This window comes from Oncorhynchus mykiss, chromosome 9 (genome assembly GCF_057628025.1).
Source record: "Oncorhynchus mykiss isolate SJ-2025 chromosome 9, ASM5762802v1, whole genome shotgun sequence".
NCBI classification, from domain to species: Eukaryota; Metazoa; Chordata; class Actinopteri; order Salmoniformes; family Salmonidae; genus Oncorhynchus; species Oncorhynchus mykiss.
In genome coordinates, this window is record NC_143030.1 from 41,729,996 (window position 1) to 41,752,938 (window position 22,943).

Below are 22,943 nucleotides of genomic sequence, written 5' to 3' on the forward strand. Positions count from 1 at the left end.
TGTGGGAGGACCCAAAACCCTGCACAGTTATTAGACTACACAGAAAGAGAGAGACTGTGTCTGTATCTGTCTGGGGCTCAGTGTGTCAGTAGTACTGTGTTATTACAGGGTAAAAGCAGTCATTATCTACCCTTGATGTGGCATTAATCCACCGAGCTCTGCACTGAAACACTTTCTCTTTTTTAAATAAAGAGGTGTTATCTGTGGGTGGTTTTTAGCAGTTAGGACCTATTACATGATATGGAATGTTTTATGTTGGTAGTATAGCCATTTTGATTCCAGGCCAGAGGGAAATGTACACTTGCCCTAAATTAACCAAGTTCCATATTTAACATTTGTACAAAATAACAGAAATATGTGGGGTTACGAGGAAAGGTAGTTTTCTGAACGGTTTGGATCTGAACTGAGTTAGTGGTTTATTTACATACGAAGAACACTGGAGGTTAAAACTCTGAGGGAGAGAAAAAATATTTGTGTCATTTCTTTCTCCCCACAAAAAAAAGCTGTTATTCTGCTCGGGTGCAGTTTCACAACTGAAAGGAGAGAACCGGATTTCTCCGAGCAATTTTCTTAGTTCATTTCCCCCAGTCTCAACAGACAAATATGGAACGGGCAGGTTAAACTAACAATGCCTTACATGCCACATTAATTCAGATTACAACCTCTCACTTTTGGTTATTTGAAAATGAAATAATCTCCAAAATATCACTATTTTTATAACAAGTCATAGAAAGTTGGTTGCAATTTCAGATTTTTGTGGTTAAACTCAAATATACTAATTGATAAAAAAAACATTATTTTTCGATTCAATGTTTAAAAAATGTATAATCTTTGTAAATTATATCATAAATAGGACTGGTGGAGTTATGTCACACATACAGCTAATAAACATATATGGAATTGTCTGCTCTACCCAAAATTACAACCAACTAATTGCAGCATTACCTCAAAACTGTTTTGTAGTGTTGATAACACACATTGATGGCGCCGACAGAGATGGTTGCCTCGCTTTGAGCTATTAGGAAACTATGCAGTTATGTTTTTTTATATATTATTTCTTACATTGTTACCCCAGGAAATCTTAAGTCTTATTACATACAGCCGGGAAGAACTATTGGATATAAGAGCAACGTTAACTTACCAACATTACGACCAGGAATACGACTTTCCCGAACTCTGTTCGAACCACCACCCAGGACAATGGATCTAATTCAAGTAGGGGAGGGCTAAAAACAATATTGTAAAATAGATTGTGTCTGTAAAATGTATATAGTATGTATAAGCTGGAAGTAGAAGCCTAAGTGTTGTTGTTCATTAGTTTACTCCAATTAGGGGAGGAGTGGTAGGGTTAGGGGAAAATAATAAAGGAAAATATGTTTTAAAAATGTATGTATATATATTTTTATTTGGTCACTACATGTGTTACTTGATAGTTTTGATGTCTTCACTATTATTCTACAGTGTAGAAAATAGTAAAAATAAAGAAAAACCCTTAAATGAGTAGATGTGTCCAAACTTTTGACTGGTACTGTAAATATTTACAAAAAAAAGATATGGAGGATTGGAAATGATGCAGACAATTACACTGATGGAAGCTACAATCTGCAATATTACAGCTGATCCACCCCCTAAAATAAAAATACATGCCTTACACGCAGTCTATTGAATAGTAAGGGAGGGACCCATTGTATTTTGTAGTATTGGTTTTAATCCAGTCTATTGAATAGTAAGGAACCATCTGTATATATAGAGGATGTTTATAAGCATCAGTCTATAGAAAATAAGGAGAGCAGCTGACCTCTAGAGGTTGTTTATGCAGTCTATTGTTTGGCTGCTGAATCTACTATCGACCATGAGGAAAGGGAAAGGGAACTCTCTAAAGGGAGAGCACTGATTCTAAAGGTCCAATATGGACCATACATCAGGTGCCCCTATCAGTGACTGTGTCTGACGTTGATGTAATTACTCATATCACAGACGCTCAGCGCAGCGCAGGCTTAGTCAGGACTTAGACTTTCTGTGATTTGCAATGCAGAGACAGCCTTATCTGGTGCCGGGCCGGGCGTCCATAGCTCTAACCGCTCCCCGCTATTCAACAGAGGGAGATTTGTCTGTCTGTCTGTCTGTCTGGGCCATATTTCGTTGATCCACACGCCCACACCCGAGGGGAACAGCCGTCGTTATGGTTACCATGCCAATTACTGTGACAGAACCGGGGGCGGGAAGAGGAGGCTGGCAGAGGGGACACTCTGGCACAGATGGCTGTTTCAGAGCACTGCTGCCCTATCGCCAGAGAAAGACCGAGTGAGAGAGAGAGAGAGAGAGAGAGAGAGAGAGAAAGAAAGAAAGAGAGACCAATGTGGTGCTCTGATTCCTTACACTCCGTTTCTCCCCAACTCCCCTCACCAAACTGACCAAATCTACTCACCTCTCCTTGGTGGATTTTAAATGTTTGTTTTGGTCTGTACTGTCTCTGTCACAGTGTCATGATGATTAACAGTTCTACATCCATGAAGTGAATGAACTCTCCTCTGTGTATTAAGTCTTCCGCTCAGACTCATTCTTTCTTATGTCACACACACACACACACACACACACATACACAAACACAAACAAACGTGATTGCATTCCCTTGCCAAAGCCAAGGTCAGGGAAGGGGGAGTAACTCCCAGACCTTAATCAATTTGTTTTCCTCTTCCATAGTTCCGGTCAGGCTTGTAGAGAAGGGGGTTTAGCTGGTACTTAGCACAGTCTTGGAAAGCAGCATATCACTCATTTTAATATCATTCCAATTCATAAAACCAGCTGTCATTTAATCTGAGTCATTATCTTACACAAGATGAATATCGTATATGAAACCGTAATGCACTCTCCTAAATCAGCACAATCTCATATCACTACTCAGACATGTCTAATCAATCAGGGGGTGAGGGAGGGAGAAGTGATTGTGACCGATATATAGCAGATTTGCCTCCTTCCTGTGGCTCCCCACCTCGTAAAATGACTCTATTCACTCACCTGGTCCATCCCTCATTCCAAACTCCTTCCTAACCTCTCTCTACCCCCTTACACCCCAAAGCCTTTAACCTCCATTCCACACCCATCCACCGCTCACCCCAATTCCCTCTCTGCTAACCCACCCACCCTAACTAACCCAGTCTCTTGGGCTAGCCCCCTACTCCGAACGAAGAATAATGACCCCTTTCCCACTAGCTGTAATTACAGTCTCTCTCTCTCTCTGTATGTGTGTGTGTGTGTGTGTGTGTGTGTGTTACTGCCCTCTCTCCCAGTGGGGTTAAGTCTCAGGTCAGGAGGAACATGGATGCCAAATGAGACCCAATATGTCACACACAGACAGACAGACAGACAGACAGACAGACAGACAGACAGACAGACAGACAGACAGACAGACAGACAGACAGCATTATTTTCAAAGCTTTGAACGTGACCTTGTCATATGCATTTCCCATTCTACATTACAATGACAAATGGCTAGGTTCCATATGCACCACACTATTTGGCCTTTCAGACACTTCACTTCCAAGAATTGCATTGACATTTCGACAAACGATCGATATCTTAGCATTAGGCCTCCTCCATTAATATGTTTGAACTCTAACATACACAATGCACTGAAATATTTGGGAGAGAAATACAGTGCAAATGCAGGCCACATATCCCTTATAACACCGCCTAACAATGGTTAAGCACTTCCCCTTTGAGTTGTGGCTCTCTAAAATCATTAAGAAGGCTACTGATGGGACCGAGCAGGGTTTTGCTCTCCTCTATTCTCCTCACACCTAAAAGATAGCAGGCTCGTTCCCACAGGAAAGTCTGGCATCGGGCCCTGCCCTCTCTCCATCTCTTAGTCCAATTTCTCAAAGACCCCTGAGAGACTGGCACACAGCCAATTACAATCTCCCCCTACCTTCCCCCATTTCCAAAACACACAATCCTTCCCCCCTCCAACCCCACTGCCATTCCCCTCCACGGTCTACAAGTCCCTTGCTGTGATTGTTCTTGATCTACCCCCCCCCCCCCCCCCCCCCATGCTCCACCCATTTTTTTTACCACCACCCCGCCCTCCCTCTATCCCTCCTGGCCTCCCCCCTCATCCATGTCTGACATACAATAGCCCATATAGCAGTGGTCCACTGGGGTCCCCTGACTAGGTTCCGCTCTCCCCCACACCCACCCTACTAGTGTGTGAGTCACCAAGGCATGGAGAAGGGGTTACTGTGGGAGAAAGGGGGAGGTATAAGGAGAGTGAGAAGGGGCCCAGACCCACTGGCCTACTTTCACTGAGGGCCTGGGGAGGCAGGGGAGAGGGATGGTGGGGGGGGGGAGTGGGGGACCTCTCTTGACGAGAGCGAGAGCCTGGAATGAGAGGGTGGCCCGGAAGAACTGGGTGTGGTAGTGTGGTGTGGACTCCAGAGACAGAGTAGAGAGGGGACCTATTCAATCTAGGCTACTTCATGATGAGAGGCTCTAAATCAAACCCTGTGGTAAAATGAATATAGACAAGAGGAGTGGAGAGGAAAGGCCACTTCATGATAATCACAAGTGGACACGGCTGACAATTATAGCAGAGCTGAAGAGGAGGGTGTCAAAACACATTTTTACAGGGAACAATAATATCTATTGACTATTTCCTCTAGGCTGTACCATCAGACCCACAAACCAATCAAAAAGCTCCTGAAGGCAGACCTTGGACCTACCTTGATACACTATACTCCCACTGCACCCGAGGTCTTCTACATGGCAGAGCAAATAGTCAGCTGCAGACTGCAGTGTAAGATGGATGGATGGGTAGATCACCGAGTCAGACACCTTCCTGTGTCGGAGACCCTCGATTGAAGATAGGGATGAGGCTGGTCATGCCTGTGTGTTCGTGTGTGTGTGTGTGTGGGGGGGGGGGGGCATCCACCATCTGTCTACTTATGCCATAAAATCCTTATTCCTGCGCTCTGTATTATGCTAATTTGTGTAGGGTAACTCTACCCCCTCCCGTACCCCAAGGGGTTCTCTCATACACCCTCGGGGCCAATTCTTCCCCAATACGCCCTGGGGGTGTTCTTCTAGGGGAGAGGCTCAGGAGGGGAGGCAGATCCCATCTCAAATCAAATCAAATTGTATTTCTCACATGCGCCGAATACAACAGGTAGAACTTACAGTGAAATGCTTACTTGCAAGCCCTTAACCAACAATGCAGTTTTAAGAAAATGTAGCACTGAGCGCAAGTGTAATAGCCAAGTCAGTAGCGTATTCACACGTATTCACTAGAGCGTGCGTACATGTGTGTTAGATTAGAAGAGCTTAGTGAATGCTGATAATGACACTGGTCCACCTGTCCATGTCACAGAGTCAGTGTCACAGAGTCAGCTCAGAGGGGTGGGTATCCTCCATTTCCTTGGCAGGACAGGAGACACCCCACTAAGAGGAAACAAACACATTTCTTCCATAAACACCCACCTTCAGTCTTGAAAACACAAAGGTGGTTGGCTTTTAATTGAACTCTTTGCCTCTGCTCCGTCTCTCCTATTCTCTCAAAGACGTCCGGTCTGGTCCATAGAGTCATATTTCAGCTGCTTCCGGCCTCCTATTAATACCCAGCTAGGGCTGTGAACGGTAAACAGGATACAACGCTGGACTGTAATTCAATAGAGGGAAGGAGCTGTGGAGAGCATTAGGGAGCTTGCTGAGGGAAAGGGGGCGGCCTGGGAGTCAGATTCAAGATGGCACTGGTTCAGAGTGAGGAGGCCAAGCAGGGGTGAGATGACTATAATACCATTGTCTAGAGCTGCCCTTGCTGTATGGCCTTACCTTTCTGCCCTTAACTTCTGAGGAGGGCTGGGGGCAAGAAACATGTCTTGTTGTTTGGCTCTGAAGTAGGGACATGATCCTAAGTCATGTGTTAAAGGCCTAAAAAAATCACAGAACAGGGAGAGGGAAGGTATAGTGTTGCTCACAACAAGAGTGTAGGAGTGTGGTAGGGTGTAAGGCTATCTGTTTCCCTGTATCGGTTAGGGTGTGTGGGTGTAAACTAAACTACTGTATCTCAGGTTGGCTGGAGCACTTGGCAGAGAGCTTAAACAGAGTTTGAGGGGGATCCGATGATAGAATTAATCCACACACTCTAATAAAAGGAACAATGCAGGCGGGAGTCAGGAGAAGACACACACGTTTATACAACACACACACACACGTTTATATAACACACACGTTTGGAGAAACAGTGTCACGTAACCAACCTAAGCACTGATAGGCATTTACTCTTTGCCAGGTGGAGAACAGAATCACTACACAACCAAGTGACTTGGGTCACTTCTCTCAGTGAGTTAGTATAGTGCAGATCGTACGTATCGGTAAGTGAATCTAAAAGTACCCAGTGGCTCGCCGAACACCAGCGAAAGTCATGGGACTAACTCAGTGGAGGTTGTTAAGGTGAGGATGGCTCATAATAATGGCTGTAATGGAGCAAATTGAAGGGCATCAAAACACAAGGAAACCCTGTGTTCAATCTATTTGATACCATTACGCTGATTCCGCTCCAGCCATTACCACGAGCCCCTTCTCCCCAATTAAGGGGCCACCAACCTCCTGTGGACTAACTAGCCTTTCTCTCTCAGAATAGGCATAATAATCATCCTCAGCACAATCGTTGTGATCCAGGACACATTACAGAGAGACAATTAAGAAATACCAGTTGGATACAAAATGTGCTGAAGAATACATTCTGTGGTGAAGACAAAACGTCTAGCCTAATCAGCTAGTTGAGAAACGGACTTAATATGATGACAGAGAAATAAAGATTAACAGGATAGGGAGGAGGATAGGAGAGGAGGAGGAGGAGAGGGGAAGGAGTGGACGCAGGAGTCCTGTGTGGCTCAGTTGGCAGAGCATGGTGCTTGCAACGCCAGAGTTCCGGTTTTGATTCTGACGGGGAACCAGTACGGAAAAGTATGAAAATGTATGCACTCTGGATAAGAGCGTCTACTAAATCAGGGGTCCCCACCTGGATGCACGTTTTGCTTTTTGCCCTAGCACTAAACAGCTGATTCAAATCAACAACTCACCATCAAGCTTTGATTATTTGAATCAGCCATATAGTGCTAGCGCAGAAACATCGGGTGATTTGTGTTGAGGAATTAACCTCTTGAACCTCTGGGGGCAGTATTTCATTTTTGGATGAAAAACGTTCCCATTTAAACAAAATATTTTGTCACGAAAAGATGCTCGACTATGCATATAATTGACAACTTTGGAAGGAAAACACTCTGACGTTTCCAAAACTGCAAAGATATTGTCTGTGAGTGCCACAGAACTAATGCTACAGGCGAAACCAAGATGAAATTTCATACAGGAAGTGAGCCAGATTTTGAATGCGCTGTGTTCCAATGTCTCCTTATATGGCTGTGAATGCGCAAGGAATGAGCCTACACTTTCTGTCGTTTCCCCAAGGTGTCTGCAGCATTGTGACGTATTTGTAGGCATATCATTGGAAAATTGACCATAAGAGACTACATTTACCAGGTGTCCGCTCGGTGTCCTCCGTCGAAACCATTGCGTAATCTCCAGGTGCGTGCATTTTTCCATTTTGTTCAAACTGCCACGAGTGATTTATCATCGAATAGATATGTGAAAAACACCTTGAGGATTGATTCTAAACAACGTTTGCAATGTTTCTGTCGATATAATGGAGTTAATTTGGAAAAAAAGTTTGCCGTTGTAATGACTGAATTTTCTGTTTTTTTTCTTAGCCAAACGTGATGAACAAAATGGAGCGATTTCTCCTACACAAATAATATTTTTGGAAAAACTGAACATTTGCGATCTAACTGAGTCTCCTCATTGAAAACATCCGAAGTTCTTCAAAGGTAAATTATTTTATTTTAATGCTTTTCTTGTTTTTGTGAAAATGTTGCCTGCTGAATGCTAGGCTATCAATACTCTTACACAAATGCTTGTGTAGCTATGGTTGAAAAGCATTTTTTGAAAATCTGAGATGACAGTGTTGTTAACAATAGGCTACGCTTGTGAGCCAATATATTTATTTCATTTCATTTGCGATTTTCATGAATAGTTAACATTGCGTTATGGTAATGAGCTTGAGGCTATAATTACGCTCCCGGATACGGGATTGCTCGTCGCAACAGGTTAATGAAGGTGATGAGTGGACGAGGCAGGAGAACGTCAGCCGTATACATAGAGACCAGAGCTCTTCTGTTTGGAGTCGTGACAGAGGACCTCAGTCCAACGATGATGACCTCATCCTCTACTTATAGGCTGATCTGGCTATAGTGCTCCACTAACAGAAGTGGAAAAATGACCCTGCTGGGCCACCGTACTGCTACTCTTAATGCACTGTGACTGGATTAATTAATTCAGAGCTGCCTCAATCTAATGTCCAAACAAGTAATCACTATTCCACACACACAAACACACATTGCCAATAGTAGTAAGATCACACACATTTTGGCTATTTGTGCCCTCCTGAATCCCAAGGGTACTCCGGGTGGGTGAGGATGTATTATGTATTTATGTATGTATGTATTATTATGTATTATGTACTACGTACTTTTGTAAATAACAGCTGGTCCACGATATCTAAGAAAGTCTCAAGATATTGCTCGCCTGAGGTAGAGTATCTCATGATAAGCTGTAGATCACACTATCTACCTAGAGAGTTTTCATCTGTATTTTTCATAGCTGTTTACATACCACCACAGACTCTGGCTGGCAGTAAGACAGCATTGAATAAACTGTATTCTGCCATAAGCAAACAAGAAAACGCTCTCACCCAGAGGCAGCGCTCCTAGTGGCCGGGGACTTCAATGCAGAGCAACTTAAATCCGTTTTACCAAATTTCTATCAGCATGTTAAATGTGCAACCAGAGGGAAAAAAACTCAGGAACACCTTTACTTCACACACAGAGACTCATACAAAGCTCTCCCTCGCCCTCCATTTGTCAAATCTGACCATAATTCTATCCTCCTGATACCTGCTAACAAGCAAAAACAAAAGCAGGAAGCACCAGTGATTAGATCATTAAAAAAGTGGTTAGATGAAGCAGATGCTAAGCTACAGGACTGTTTGCTAGCACAGACTGGAATATGTTCCGGGATTCCTCCGATGGCATTGAGGAGTACACCACCTCAGTCATTGGCTTCATCAATAAGTGCATCGATGACATCGTCCCCACAGTGACCGTACTTACATACCCAAACCAGAAGCCATGGATTACAGCAAACATCCGCACTGAGCTAAAGGCTTGACCTGCCGCTTTCAAGGAGTGGGGCTCTAACCCGGAAGCTTATAAGAAATCCCACTATCCCCACCGACAAACCATCAAACAGGCAAAGCATCAATACAGGACTAAGATCGAATCGTACTACATCGAGCTCTGACGCTCATCGGATGTGGCAGGGCTTGCACAGCTGAGAGCTGCCCAGTGACACGAGCCTACCAGACGAGCTATACTACTTCTATGCTTGCTTTGAGGCAAATAACACTGAAACATGCTGTTCCGGAGGACTGTGTGATCACGCTCCCCGCAGCCGATGTGAGTAAGACCATTAAACAGGTCGCAGGGACAGACGGATTACCAGGACGTGTACTCCGAGCATGCGCTGACCAACTGGCAAGTGTCTTCATTGACATTTTCAACCTCTCCCTGTCTGAGTCTGTAATACTAACATGTTTGAAGCAGCCTGTGCTCAAGAACGCTAAGGTAACCTACTTAAATGACTACCGACCCATAGCATGAAGTGCTTTGAAAGGCTGTTCATGGCACACATCAACACCATTATCCCAGAAACCGTAGACCCACTCCAATTTGCATACCGCCCCAACAGATCCACAGATGATGCAATCTCTATTGCACTCCACAGTGCCCTTTCCCAACTGGACAAAAGGAACACCTATGTGAGAACGCTATTTATTCATTGTTTACAGCTCAGCGTTCAACACCATAGTGCCCTCAAAGCTAATCAATAAGCTAAGGACCCTGGGACTAAACACCTCCCTCTGCAACTGGATCCTGGACTTCCTGATGGGCCACCCCCAAGTGGTAAGGGTAGGTAACAACACATCCGCTACACTGATCCTCAACACAGGGGTCCCTCAGGGGTGCGTGCTCAGTCCCCTCCTGTACTCCCTGTTCACTCATGACTGCACGGCCAGGCACGACTCTAACACCATCATTAAGTTTGGCGATGACACAACAGTGGTTGGCCTGATCACCGACAACGATGAGACAGCCTATTGGGAGGAGGTCAGAGACCTAGCCATGTGGTGCTCCCTCAATGTGATCAAGACAAATTGTGGACAACAGGAAAAAGAGGACCGAGCACGCCCCCTCAGAACTTATTCCCCCTCAGAAGACTGAAAAGATTTGGCATGAGTCCTCAGATCCTCAAAAGGTTCTGCAACCGCACGGCAAGCGGTACCGGAGTGCCAAGTCTAGGTCCAAGAGGCCTCTAAACAGTTTCTACCCCCAAGGCATAAGACTCCTGAACACCTAATCAAATGGCTACCTAGACTATTTGCATTGCCCCCCCTCCTCTCTTTTACACCGCTGCTACTCTCTGTCGTTATCATCTATGCTTTGTCACCTTAATAACTCTACCTACATGTACAATTGAAGTCGGAAGTTTACATACACCTTAGCCAAATACATTTAAACACATTTTTTCACAATTCCTGACATTTACTCCCAGTAAAAATTCCCTGTCGTAGGTCAGTTAGGATCACCACTTTATTTTACTGCTGCTTTTTAATGACTTGTTATTTTTTATTTCTTATTCTTTTCCATATTTGTTTTTACTGCATTGTTGGTTAGGGGCTCGTAAGTAAGCATTTCACTGTAAGGTCTACCTGTTATATTCAGCGCATGTGACTAATAACATTTTATTTTATTTTATAACTCCAAATTGGTGTTATCCTCAGGCTAATGCCCCCCGAAAGCTGAATACAGCTAATATCGCCCAAAGCTCTAATCTGAGGTTCATACTGCACTAGAGAGGCTAGATGCGGGTCGGGAATTAACCCACTCTAGGGCGGCATCCAGAGAAGTAGCAGTCTCAACAGGGCATATGTTTAGAAAAATGGTGGCTGAAGTGAGTAAAGAAAGAAACGGAACTTCTACGACACCAAGTCTGACAGGACTGAGGGCAGGGTCAGTGAGAGTTGGTCAGTGAGAGTTGGCCAGTGAGAGGGATCATGACGAGACACAGGTAAGACGCTTGATCTCTGATCTGAACGTGGCGAGAAACCTCCCCATTGCAGTCAATGATGACATCATCCTGCATACAATGGTAAAGGGGCAGTCCATCTCCACATGGGGTCCAGCATGTGTGTTGCACTATAGGCCAGGGAGGTCATCGAACAGACAGCTACCCTGGAAAGCTATGAGAGACATACCAAGCACCCGAAATGCAAAACCTTTGCCCTTGCTGATGTCATGCCTGCTGTCTCCCAAAGTCACAACAGTTCAACAGTTCAACAGCTTCCTTGTCTAACCCTCTCCCAACCAGAGACCCACCCACACCAAACCTCATAACTGAAGGGAAACAAACACAGCTGTTCCCCCTCCTACATCACCTTGGCCCTGTGGACTGCTTCACTAACCCGCAGCTCCTATTTCAATACAGCCAACAAACAACCCAAAGCCCTTCACTGTACAGTACCTCAGACTTAAACACCCAAACATATGCTTGATCTGTGATGAATACAGCCTGCTGATCCTTCATCCATCATTGAGGGAAGAAACAAAAGGCCTTAAAGTTATTAAGCTTTAACAGAAGTTGGTCATATTCAAATTTGGGTGAGATGGGGATCTTTTTGTTTGTACAATCCAAGCCACCATATGGTCACTCGGTCCAAATGATTGTAGTTACACCAGATTCACAAGGGCCGCCCTTGACATGAACCTGTGACTCAAGTTACACAAACCTAGAGAAGGACTCCTTCCGGAAGTACACTATATTAGTGGATTCAGCAATTTCAGCCACACCCATTTCTGAAAGGTGTATAAAAATCAAGCACACAGCCATGCAATCTCCATAGACAAATATTAACAATAGAATGGCCTTACCGAATAGCTCAGAGACTATCAACGTGGCACCGTCATAGGATGTCACATTTCCAACAAATCAGTTCATCAAATGTCTGCCCTGCTAGAGCTGCCCCGGTCAACTGTAAGTGCTGTTATTGTGAAGTGGAATCGTCTAGGAGCAACAATGGCTCAGCCGCGAAGTGGTAGGCCACACAAGCTCACAGAATGGGACCCCTGAGTGCTGAAGCATGTAACACTCACTACCGAGTTCCAAAATGGCTCTGGAAGCAACGTCAGCACAAGAACTGTTCGTCTGGTGCTTCGGCCATGGGTTTCCATCAAGCCTAAGATCACCATGCGCAATGCCATGATTTGGGGAAGGTCCTTTTCAATGCCATAGTTTGGGGAAGGCCTCTTTCTGTTTCAGCATCACAATGCCTCCGTGCACAAAGCGAGGTCCATACAGAAATTATTTATAGAGATCATTGTGGAAGAACTTGACTGGTGTGCACAGAGCTCTGACCTCAACCCCATTTGCGTAAAAAGCACAATCGTTGGACGACTGTGCCTAACCATAAACACCAATGCCTTTCTTAAAATCAATACACAGAAGTATATATTTTTAAACCTGCATAGCTAAAAGAAATCCAGGTTAGCAGGCAATATTAACCAGGTGTAATTGTGTCACTTCTCTTGCGTTCATTGTGCGCAGAGTCAGGGTATATGCAACAGTTTGGGCAGCCTGGCTCATTGCAAAATCATTTGCCAGAATTTTACATAATTATGACATAACATTGAAGGTTCTGCAATGTAACAAGAATATTTAGACTTAGGGTTGCCACCCGTTAGATAAAATCCTGAACGGTTCAGTATTTCACTGAAATAATAAACGTTTTGTTTTCGAAATGATAGTTTCCGGATTCGACCATATTAATGACCAAAGGCTCGTATTTCTGTTTGTTATGTTATAATTAAGTCTATGATTTGAGCGATGGTAGGCAGCAGCAGGCTCGTAAGCATTCATTCAAACAGCACTTTCGTGCATTTTGCTAGCAGCTCTACACAAGCACAGTGCTTTTTATGACTTCAAGCCTATCAGCCTAATGGCTGGTGTAACAGATATGAAATGGCTAGCTAGTTAACGGGGTGCTCGCTAACTCGCTCTGAGACTTTGAGTAGTTATTCCCCTTGTTCTGCAAGGGCCGCGGCTTTTGTGGAGTGATGGGTAACGCTGCTTCAAATGTGGCTGTTGTCGTTGTGTTCCTGGTTCGAGCCCAGATAGGGGCGAGGAGAGGGACGGAAGCTATACTGTTACACTGGCAATACTAAAGTGCCTATAAGAACTTCCAATAGTCAAAGGTATTTGAAATACAAATGGTATAGAGAGAAATAGTCCTATAAATACTATATTAACTACAACCTAAAACCTCTTACCTTGGAATATTTTAGTCTCATGTTAAAAGGAACCACCAACTTTCATATGTTCTCATGTTCTGAGCAAGGAACTCAAACGTTAGCTTTTTTACATGGCACATATTGCACTTTTACTTCTCCACACTTTGTTTTTGCATTATTTAAACCAAATTGAACATGTTTCATTAATTATTTGAGGCTAAAGTGATTTTTATTGATGTATTATATTAAGTTAAAATAAGTGTCCATTCAGTATTGTTGTAATTGTTATTATTACAAATACATTTTTAAAAATCGTCCGATTTATCGGTATCGGCTTTTTTTGGTCCTCCAATAATCGGTATCGATATCGACGTTGAAAAATCATAATCGGTCGACCTCTAGCCCACATACTTTTTGTCATGTAGTGTATGTATTTTTGAGACATTGCAGACAACGCCTTCTGCTCTACTGCCTTATGGACCCACACATCGTCTGTCTGCATTTATCCCAGCTGGCCCATTCCATGGGACACCAGAGCAGCAGGACAGACCCAGTGGAGACATACAGACAGTGGAGTAGGCTAGCAGGGAACAAGTGCTGGTAGAGCACCAGTGTGGGGGTGGGCAGGGGAGTGGCAGGGCAGGGCAGCAGCACCCAGACAGGCACTCTTTTCCCTGGGCTGAGCGTCACCAGGCCCTGGCCTTGCTCCCAGACATCCATAAGCCCTGAGCACAGCGGCTGGGATTCATCCTCTTAGACCAAGAAGGGGGGGGGGGGGATTTGGGACTTTATTTAGTGCCATTTAGAAAAGATTACCCCTTAATTGCGGAGCGGGTGTCCGGCACAGGGCCGCCAGAGATGAAAGGAACGGTTAAAATACCCTCTAAAACAATATGGGGAGGGGGTGTGGGGATCCCAAAGTACATAGTTTAGAGAAGCATCCATATCAACCATGGTCTGGTGGCTCCAGGGAGGGAGGCCCTGCCAATCACTATCAGAGCTATCAGAGCTCCATATTGGGGCAAACACTCCAGACAAACACCCCCTTACTAGAGACCAATCCAACCGTGGGACTACAACAATCAAGCTGAGGATGACTTTAGGACATCTCTTCCCTTACAAGGGAGCCAATGGACTGTGTTATCCTATTTTTAAAAGGCATCCAATAGCTAGGGCTGTGGCGTTCACGGAATTCTGTCAGCCCGTGATTGTCAAGCAAATAACTGGCGGTTTCACGGTAATTGACCGGTAATAAACATAAACACATTTAGCATCTCCTGGCTTCCACACAAGCCACTGATGAAGACCTTTGGAACATCTACATTTAAAAAGTCTAATAAATCCATGTAATATAGTCTACACCTTCACAACAAATCCATTACTTATTTTAGACAGGTCTAAAGAAACATGATTTTGTCACACCCTGACCATAGTTTGCTTTGTATGTTTCTATGTTTTGGTTGGTCAGGGTGTGATCTGAGTGGGCATTCTATGTTACATGTCTAGTTTGTCCAGTTCTATGTTCGGCCTGATATGGTTCTCAATCAGAGGCAGGTGTTCGTCATTGTCTCTGATTGGGAACCATATTTAGGTAGCCTGGTTTTCACTGTGTGTTTGTGGGTGATTGTTCCTGTCTATGTGTTTTCACCAGATAGGGCTGTTTAGGTTTTCGTTACGTTCATTACGTTCTTTATTTTGTAGTGTTTGTATTGATTCGTGTTTGACGTTTTTTTATTAAAACATGGATCGCAATCTACACGCTGCATTTTGGTCCGACTCTCCTTCTCACCAAGAAAACCGTTACAGATATGAAGAACATTTAGTCTATTTCAAAAGAACAGAACAGCATACTCTGAGTTGTCCTTATGTTAGGTCCTGATCTGGCTGTTGGGTACACTAATTCATTTAGAAGACAGGATTTGCTTAGAATTCAGTGGCATTATTTTATATTATTTTATAGTATGAAAAAATCAATTGAACAAAGCTGAATAAAATAGAAAGGATATTTTCTCCAAATAATTTCTGATGGAGTGTGCACATGCGGCTATTCTGTGTTGAGCGTCAACAAAGAAACAGGTCCTTCTATATTCTTAATTTAGAGTTATTTATGTAACTTTAGTTGTTCTACAAACATCGGGTATATGTTTTGATTTTTAATACATTGTACATTGTATGATGTGACTCTAATGAGTTTTTTTTTTTTTTTTTTTTTTTTTGCCGACCTGTACGCACTTTGTCAGTATCTCATTCACAATTTGAGAAGTACTTGATTACAATGTGAACGCGGCAGTAGATTATAAGCACAAATGTTCCATTAGTGGAAAATAATACTATCAAAAGTGAACGCAAATGCGATAATGCATGTACTGCTTTTATTATAAAGGTGCATTTTTATGGTGAATAGTATCTTCCCCAAACTTTAAATTCACACGCTGCTTATGTATCCCAGATAGACTCTACACCCCTTGTAAAGCAGAGTAATGTGCTTAATTTTAAGAAGTTATTTGGCCACTTTCGTTGTGATACAAACCTATATAGGCCTACGGGCTAGGCTACATGAGGTGTGCAACTATGATTTGAAAAAATTACAAAAAAAAGGCATCTTGCTTTAAACTGGGCATAATTCACAAGTGATAACATATAATTCACAAGCGATATGCTAATATTGTCACCCATCAGACTATTCTTGATTTAATCTTGTCTTTAAATATACAGTTGAAGTCAGAAGTTTACATACACCTTAGCCAAATACGTTTAAAATCCTGATATTTAATCCTAGTAAAAATTCACAGTCTTAGGTCAGTTAGGAGCACCACTTTATTTTAAGAATGTGAAATGTCAGAATAATAGAAGAGAGAATGATTTATTTCAGCTTTTATTTCTTTCATCACATTCCCAGTGGGTCAGAAGTATACATACACCCAATAAGTATTTGATAGCATTGCCTTTAAATTGTTTAACTTGGGTCAAACGCTTTGGGTAGTCTACCACAAGCTTCCCACAATAAATTGGGTGAATTATGGCCCATTCCTCCTAACAGAGCTGGAGTAACTGAGTCAGGTTTCTAGGCCTCCTTTACTCGCACACGCTTTTTCAGTTCTGCCCACAAATTTTCTGTAGGATTGAGGTCAGGGCTTTGTGATGGTCACTCCAATACCTTGACTTTATTGTCCTTAAGCCATTTTGCCACAACTTTGGAAGTATGCTTGGGGTCATTGTCCATTTGGAAGACCCATTTGCAACCAAGCTTTAACTTCCTGACTGATGTCTTGAGATGTTGCTTCAATATATCCACACAATTTTCCTACCTCATGATGCCATCTATTTTGTGAAGTGCACCAGTCCCTCCTGCAGCACAGCACCCTCACAACATGATGCTGCCACCCCCGTGCGTCACGGTTGGGATGGTATTCTTCGGCTTGCAAGCCTCCCCCTTTTTTCTCCAAACATAACGATGGTCATTATGGCCAAACAGTTCTATTTTTGTTTCATCAGACGAGAGGACAGTTCTCTTGCAAACCGTAGTCTGGCTTTTTTTATGGCGGTTTTGGAGCAATGGCTTCTTCCTTGCTGAGCGGCCTTTCAGGTTATGTCGATATAGGACTTTTACTGTGGATATAGATACTTTTGAACCTGTTTCCTTCAGCATCTTCATAGGGTCCTTTGCTGTTGTTCTGTGATGAATTTGCACTTTTCGCACCAAAGTATGTTCATCTCTAGGAGACAGAACGTGTCTCCTTCCTGAGCCTATTATTTAACTAGGCAAGTCAGTTAAGAACAAATTCTTATTTACAATGACGGCCTAGGAACAGTGGGTTAACTGCCTTGTTCAGGGGCAGAACGACAGATTTTTTACTTGTCACCTCAGGGATTCAATCTGGCAACCTTTCGGTTACTGCCCCAACCCTCAAACCACTAGGCTACCTGCACTTAAATAGCAAATGGAGGACGCGTTTCCTGTGGTTCATCTTCATGCCAGCCAGGTAGGCTATACTCCTATTGTAAAGATAATCAATGTGCTAAATATATTTTTAATATTATGAAAGTTGAGAAATAAATATAGTAGGTCTAGCCTATAGAAAGCTGATGGGATCCTCCTCTTTTTAATAGAGGCCATCACTCTGTTTTCTTGCGCAATTGCATAGCCTATAAAAATGTTGTGCAACATGAGCTCATGGGATCTCATGAAGTGTTTGATTAGATTTTGATTACATTTGCATTGATGTCAGAGTGATTCGAGGGATAATAGAGTCCTGAGTACCAGGCAGGTAGCAAATTGGTAGTCTACTAATGACTCAGCAGCATCAGAGCTTGGAGAAGCCTAATTACTGTGACTAAACGGTCACTTGGAATTTGACTGCCTTCACGACTCATGACTGCCGGTGTGGCGGTAATACGGTCACCACAACAGCCCTAATCCTAGGGGTTTGACACAACGAACACAGTGGAGGGGTTTAAAGTCACACCAAACATCTTTGTTAAAGGACATATAGATATGTGCTTTAGCGATCTGGCATTTAAAAAGGGACAAAAGTGACCCATCCTTACAAATACAGCCACAATGGGACCTCTCTCAATCTCTCCTGAAGTCATTCCTCTGTGTTCTGAGAGCGTTTAACGCTCCCTTCATCTTTGACACACAAGACCTGTTAACCCTATCGGGCTTAGGCACTCAAAGGCCAGCGAGTCGAGCACAGAGTGCCCAGTTCTTCTGAGCTTAACTGTATTTTAGCCTCCGATTGTCAGGGAGAATTCCACAGCCTGATGCACAGCTGCTGGAGAGAGAGGGAGAGAGAAAAAGAGGGAGAGAAGGAGGGGGCGTGACTGAATGGCTATAGTGTGTTCTCTGACAATGTGTGTTCTATAGTGTGTTCTCTGACAAACTCTCCACAATGTCACAAGAACTCAGAGAACACTGGCCTTTGTCATGACAACAGTAGTGTGTGTGTGTGTGTGTGTGTGTGTGTGTGTGTGTGTGTGTGTGTGTGTTGACTAACAGCATTGGTCCAGCATTGGAGAGAAACAAAGAAAAAGATGTGGAAAGAGAAGGCTATGGAATGTTCTATGGGCCCGTTGTCTGCTCCCACAATAATTTTAGAATGCTGTCAACTTTATGGCCACCCGGTCAACCTCGTGACAATCGGTTCCACAGGCCTGAGAGAGGCCCAGAGCTTTAGATTTGCTACATGTAACAGCAACAGTTGCTTGAGATGATGTCACATGCAACATTGCATCCTAGCTGTGTAACACCAGTCTCAACATTCACAACAAGACAGATATTCCACAGTCTCAGTGAAGTTACCCCTAACCACTGTTTTATTTCCCTGTAATAGTTATGGTTAAAATGGGTTTCAAGGAAACCACAATTTCCAGCCCAGTGATAAACGATACCTGGAAGGATGGCATCACGAGACTATGGGGTTAAAGCCATCTAATCCTGGATCTGTGGTTGGGGACTCCCACGAGTCACAAGAACAGTTAAAGAAAGGTGTGGCACATGATGTCTTTGCTGAGTGGTTTAAATTAAGAATATAAACAACAGCCGTGGGGGCTCGAGTCTGTAAACCTGTGATTTCATCAACTGGTAAGGTGAAGGTGTAGTATAATATCATTAACTTGTCATTTGAAGTTGTACTCTAAATGGTAAAGAGGCTAAAGTCCACAGTCGTATCATCAATAAGGTGGAGAGTATAGCAGCCTAATCACATTATAGGACTAAGGAGGATTGTGCTAAACCTGCTCTTATAAACCTACGCTTTGACAGCAGGTTTACCTTGTGTTTTGATAGGATCTTCTCATTGGAGACGAAGGAGAGGAGGAGAAAGGAAACGAGGAGAGGAATCCATCTTAAATGATTGAGAAGCACCCTAGGACACCCCAGAGGAGCCGGGGGCCAAGTGACCCAGGATGTAGGTCTAATGGACACTATAATCCAAGATAGTCATAGCAGCTATTTTGGCTATAAATGGGCTATCAACAGTCAACAAACAGAAAGCACCCTCTACCCCTGAAAGGTGTGGTAAGATTGGGGGGTGGAGAAAGTTGGCTTGCCAATGGACCACTCACTCAGAAACCATGTTCAGAGTCAAAGCAAAGCCAAACACAGAGGTTGTGACCTTATGTTACAGTAACATGTAAGGGGAGGGTGAGAGACCCAAGGAATGACAATATACCAACAGTAGGAATCTAAAGCCTGGGCAGTATGTTAGTATGGGAGCAGCATGTCAGGGTGACTAGCAAGTAGCAGGGCAGGATTCCTAGAATACTGGCTACTAGAAAATCTGGAACAACGAGAGGGAAATAACATGTAAGGAATCAGTGGATGGACATATAGAAAGACAAAAAAAATATCCTCAGAATATACCATATCAAATCTATCCATAGAATAGCCTCCATCCATGGACGGTCTCTGATGGTTTCCTGTATGTGTGCCATTCTGCAGCAGCAGGTAGCTGTAAAGCCTTCATTTGCAGAGCAGCAGCCTCAGTCACACACTCACAGTCACACTGGTCGTAACACCTGCTGGGAAGGCAGCATGCCGGATTCTCAAATTAAGGCAAAGATCTGTGCTGTTACTAGGCAACTGACTAGGCAACATCACAGAGATGAATTCCTCCAATTTATTGTGCTGTGTGTGTGTTCTCTTCTGCAGTTTGCCCTTCCCTGCCCCCGGGGTTAGGCCTACTCCAGTTTCAAGGGCAACTGGACTTTGCTCAATGCCAACAATGATTTCTGACCGGCTTTTTCCCACCCAGATTGGGACAAAAGAGTTACATCTGTCCTTTTAACACATAACAAATATTAATTGTGTGCACACGCAGAGACAAACACAGGGTCCAGTGTTGGACAGACAATGATGTGTAAATCTCCCAGGTAAATCTCCCAGGTTGTCCTCAGAGAGGACAGAGAGAACAACCAAAGAGTAAAGATAACCAAACATGGTATTCACCATTTTAAATAGTAGCCAGGTACAGCTATGTAATAACCAGAGAGAATGGTCATCCAACATTTACCTGACTAGACAGTAGTCCAACAGTCCTAGCAACCCCTAGAGACAAAGGACAGGCAACATTCTGTTTGTACAAGTCAGCTAGACCATCTTACCAGTCGCCAAAATTGCTGCTAATAGTGCTCCCTTAACTCAGCACACAGTGGCAGGCCAATAGAAATTAGCCATTTGAATTCAGACAACCCATTGCGACTGAAGTACTATAATGACATGAGTGCACTGCACCATAGGCCATCTGAGTTAACAGTGTGTTTCAGCAGAATAACATCTCACCCTCCTCTATTACAGATTATTCTATTCAGGCATCCTGTATAAAATGAAATATGAAGAAATGTTTTGTTATTATTGTATTGTATTATTGTATTTTTTGTGGATATCATCCACTGAGATAAGGTGTATTTTTAGAAGAAGATAAAAATTCTGGGGGTGCTGGAGCACCCTCAGCACCCATATCCACACTTCCTGCGGCTATGCATTGAGGGCAGTCATTAAAATTAATTAAAATATAAATTCAATTTGGCACACAGCAAACAGATCCAGGTATAACTCTATGGAATTCTCAATATCCACAATACTCTCACAAATGGCAACCCCACAAACAATTAACTGATTTCCTGGTGGACAAGTCTTAATGATCATCAAACCAGAATTGCTCAAACAAACGGTGGATATTAGACATTTGTTCATTCAAAACACCATTTTCCGTGACTAACCAATGAGTCATCGCCAACTTGGTAAATCAGACAAAAATGCAAAGATTCGGGCTGTTTAAAAAAAAAAATAGTCTGCTTCGAAAAGTGGAAGGAAAACAAAAGCACCCCTATAATTTTCTTGAAGCAATCAGTTTACCCTATTCTTGCTCTGTCTCTGTCAGTTTGTTTCCTCTATTCAGGAGTTTTCCATGTTATTCTGAGATAGTGGCCAAAAGAAAGCATGGGAACACAGAGCAGAGGCTGCTGAGAAAGCACTCTAAAAACCCAGCCACTAACCACAGAGCGTGAGCGAGAGAGAGAGAGAGAGAGAGGGAGAGAGAGAGAGATGCAATAGTGAGGGGGAGAAAGAGGGCGAAGAGACAGAGGAAAGGGACGACAGAGAGAAACAATGTGTTTATTGCCTTAAGCTTTTACTGTGTTATATCTGTTCAGCCAAGGGTTCCTCTCCCTTTTTCTCTGCCTCCCTCCTCTCTCTCTCTCTGCCTCATTCCACTCACATATTTACAGACCCAAGGGAGCTGTCATCATAGGGTACCCGGCCCACTGTGCCATGATGATTGGTTTGTTCTAGTCATGTGGGAGGCAATAAGGAAGTAACATCTCAGAGATAGGTTCCACATAGCAGGAAGTGACTCATCCAGGCCATGCAGTGAATCTCTGGGGAGAAATCTCAGTGCAAAAAAAGGACATGCCCCTTTTCTACCAAACTGCTCTGGGACACGTAAGCTGTTCAGCAGCTGCAGCAGTTCATTCTGACTCCCTACCCTACTTCTTACCTCACTCTCCTTCTTCCCTAATCAAAATCACAAGGCTGCTGAAACCTCTGCCAGGAAAAGGAAGGTAGAACTAGGACTGGCGTGTTACATTTAAGTGGGAAAAGGGGTTTTCACAGTTTGGAAAGACAGGCCAGTGCTTTATCCTGTCTCCCTGCCCTAACTAACATTCCTGAATGGTCAAAACTCATTTAGTTTCCTCTGTGAGTAGGTTACTCATCCTTCCTCTTTTTCAGGCGGGAACTTTCAAAATTCAAAAACCACATGTCCGCCTCTTTTTCAAACCAGACTGGAAATACCAGATAATTAAGGTCCTCTGGTTTGAGAGACTGCTTCACTAAGAGTATTGTCAAAATTGGCATTAGAGAGGACTTATGTGTGTTTAAATGAGGGATTAAACGATATCAATCAAAAGCAATTGAGTGAATGTCCACTTTTTTATCAGGTGCACATGAATAAACAGGGTGGCAGTGGATAACCATTACTCAGATACATTAGTGAAGATAGAATGTTCAGCAAGTCAGATAACTCATCTTCATCCTCATTGGAGTAAGCCTCTATAATATTTCAGCGGTGCAATATACACTGAACAAAAATATAAACACAACATGTAAAGTGTTGGTCCCATGTTTCATGAGCTGAAATAAAAGATTCCAGAAATGTTTCATGTGCACAAAAAGCTTATTTCTCTCAAATTATGTCCACAAATATGTTTACAGCCCTGTTAGTCAGCATTTCTCCTTCGCCAAGATAATCCATTCCCCTGAAAGGTGTGGTATATCAAGAAGCTGATTAAACAGCATGGCCATTACACAGGTGCACCTTGTGCGGGGGACAATAAAAAGCCACTCTAAAATGTGCAGTTTTGTCACACAAGTTTTCACACAAGTTTTGATGGAGCATGCAATCGGCATGCTGACGGCAGGAATGTCCACCAGAGCTGTTGCCTGATAATTGAATGTTCATTTCTCTTCCATAAGCACCTCCAATGTTGTTT

At 43.3% G+C, this 22,943-nt stretch overlaps 1 protein-coding gene across 6 annotated transcripts in view; it reads right to left on the minus strand.

Annotated features, from left to right (window-relative positions):
* The window catches only part of LOC110531982 (protein bicaudal D homolog 2), a 73,944-nt gene that overhangs the window by 48,986 nt on the left and 2,015 nt on the right, over positions 1-22,943 (minus strand). The window contains exon 1 of one of the 6 annotated variants that reach the window (XM_036987908.2): positions 5,473-5,623. The exons of the other annotated variants lie outside the window; for them this stretch is intronic. The gene's annotated coding sequence lies outside the window, so the exon portion shown is untranslated. Of the gene's footprint in view, positions 1-5,472; positions 5,624-22,943 lie in introns of those variants that run through there. 6 annotated transcript variants of the gene reach the window in all.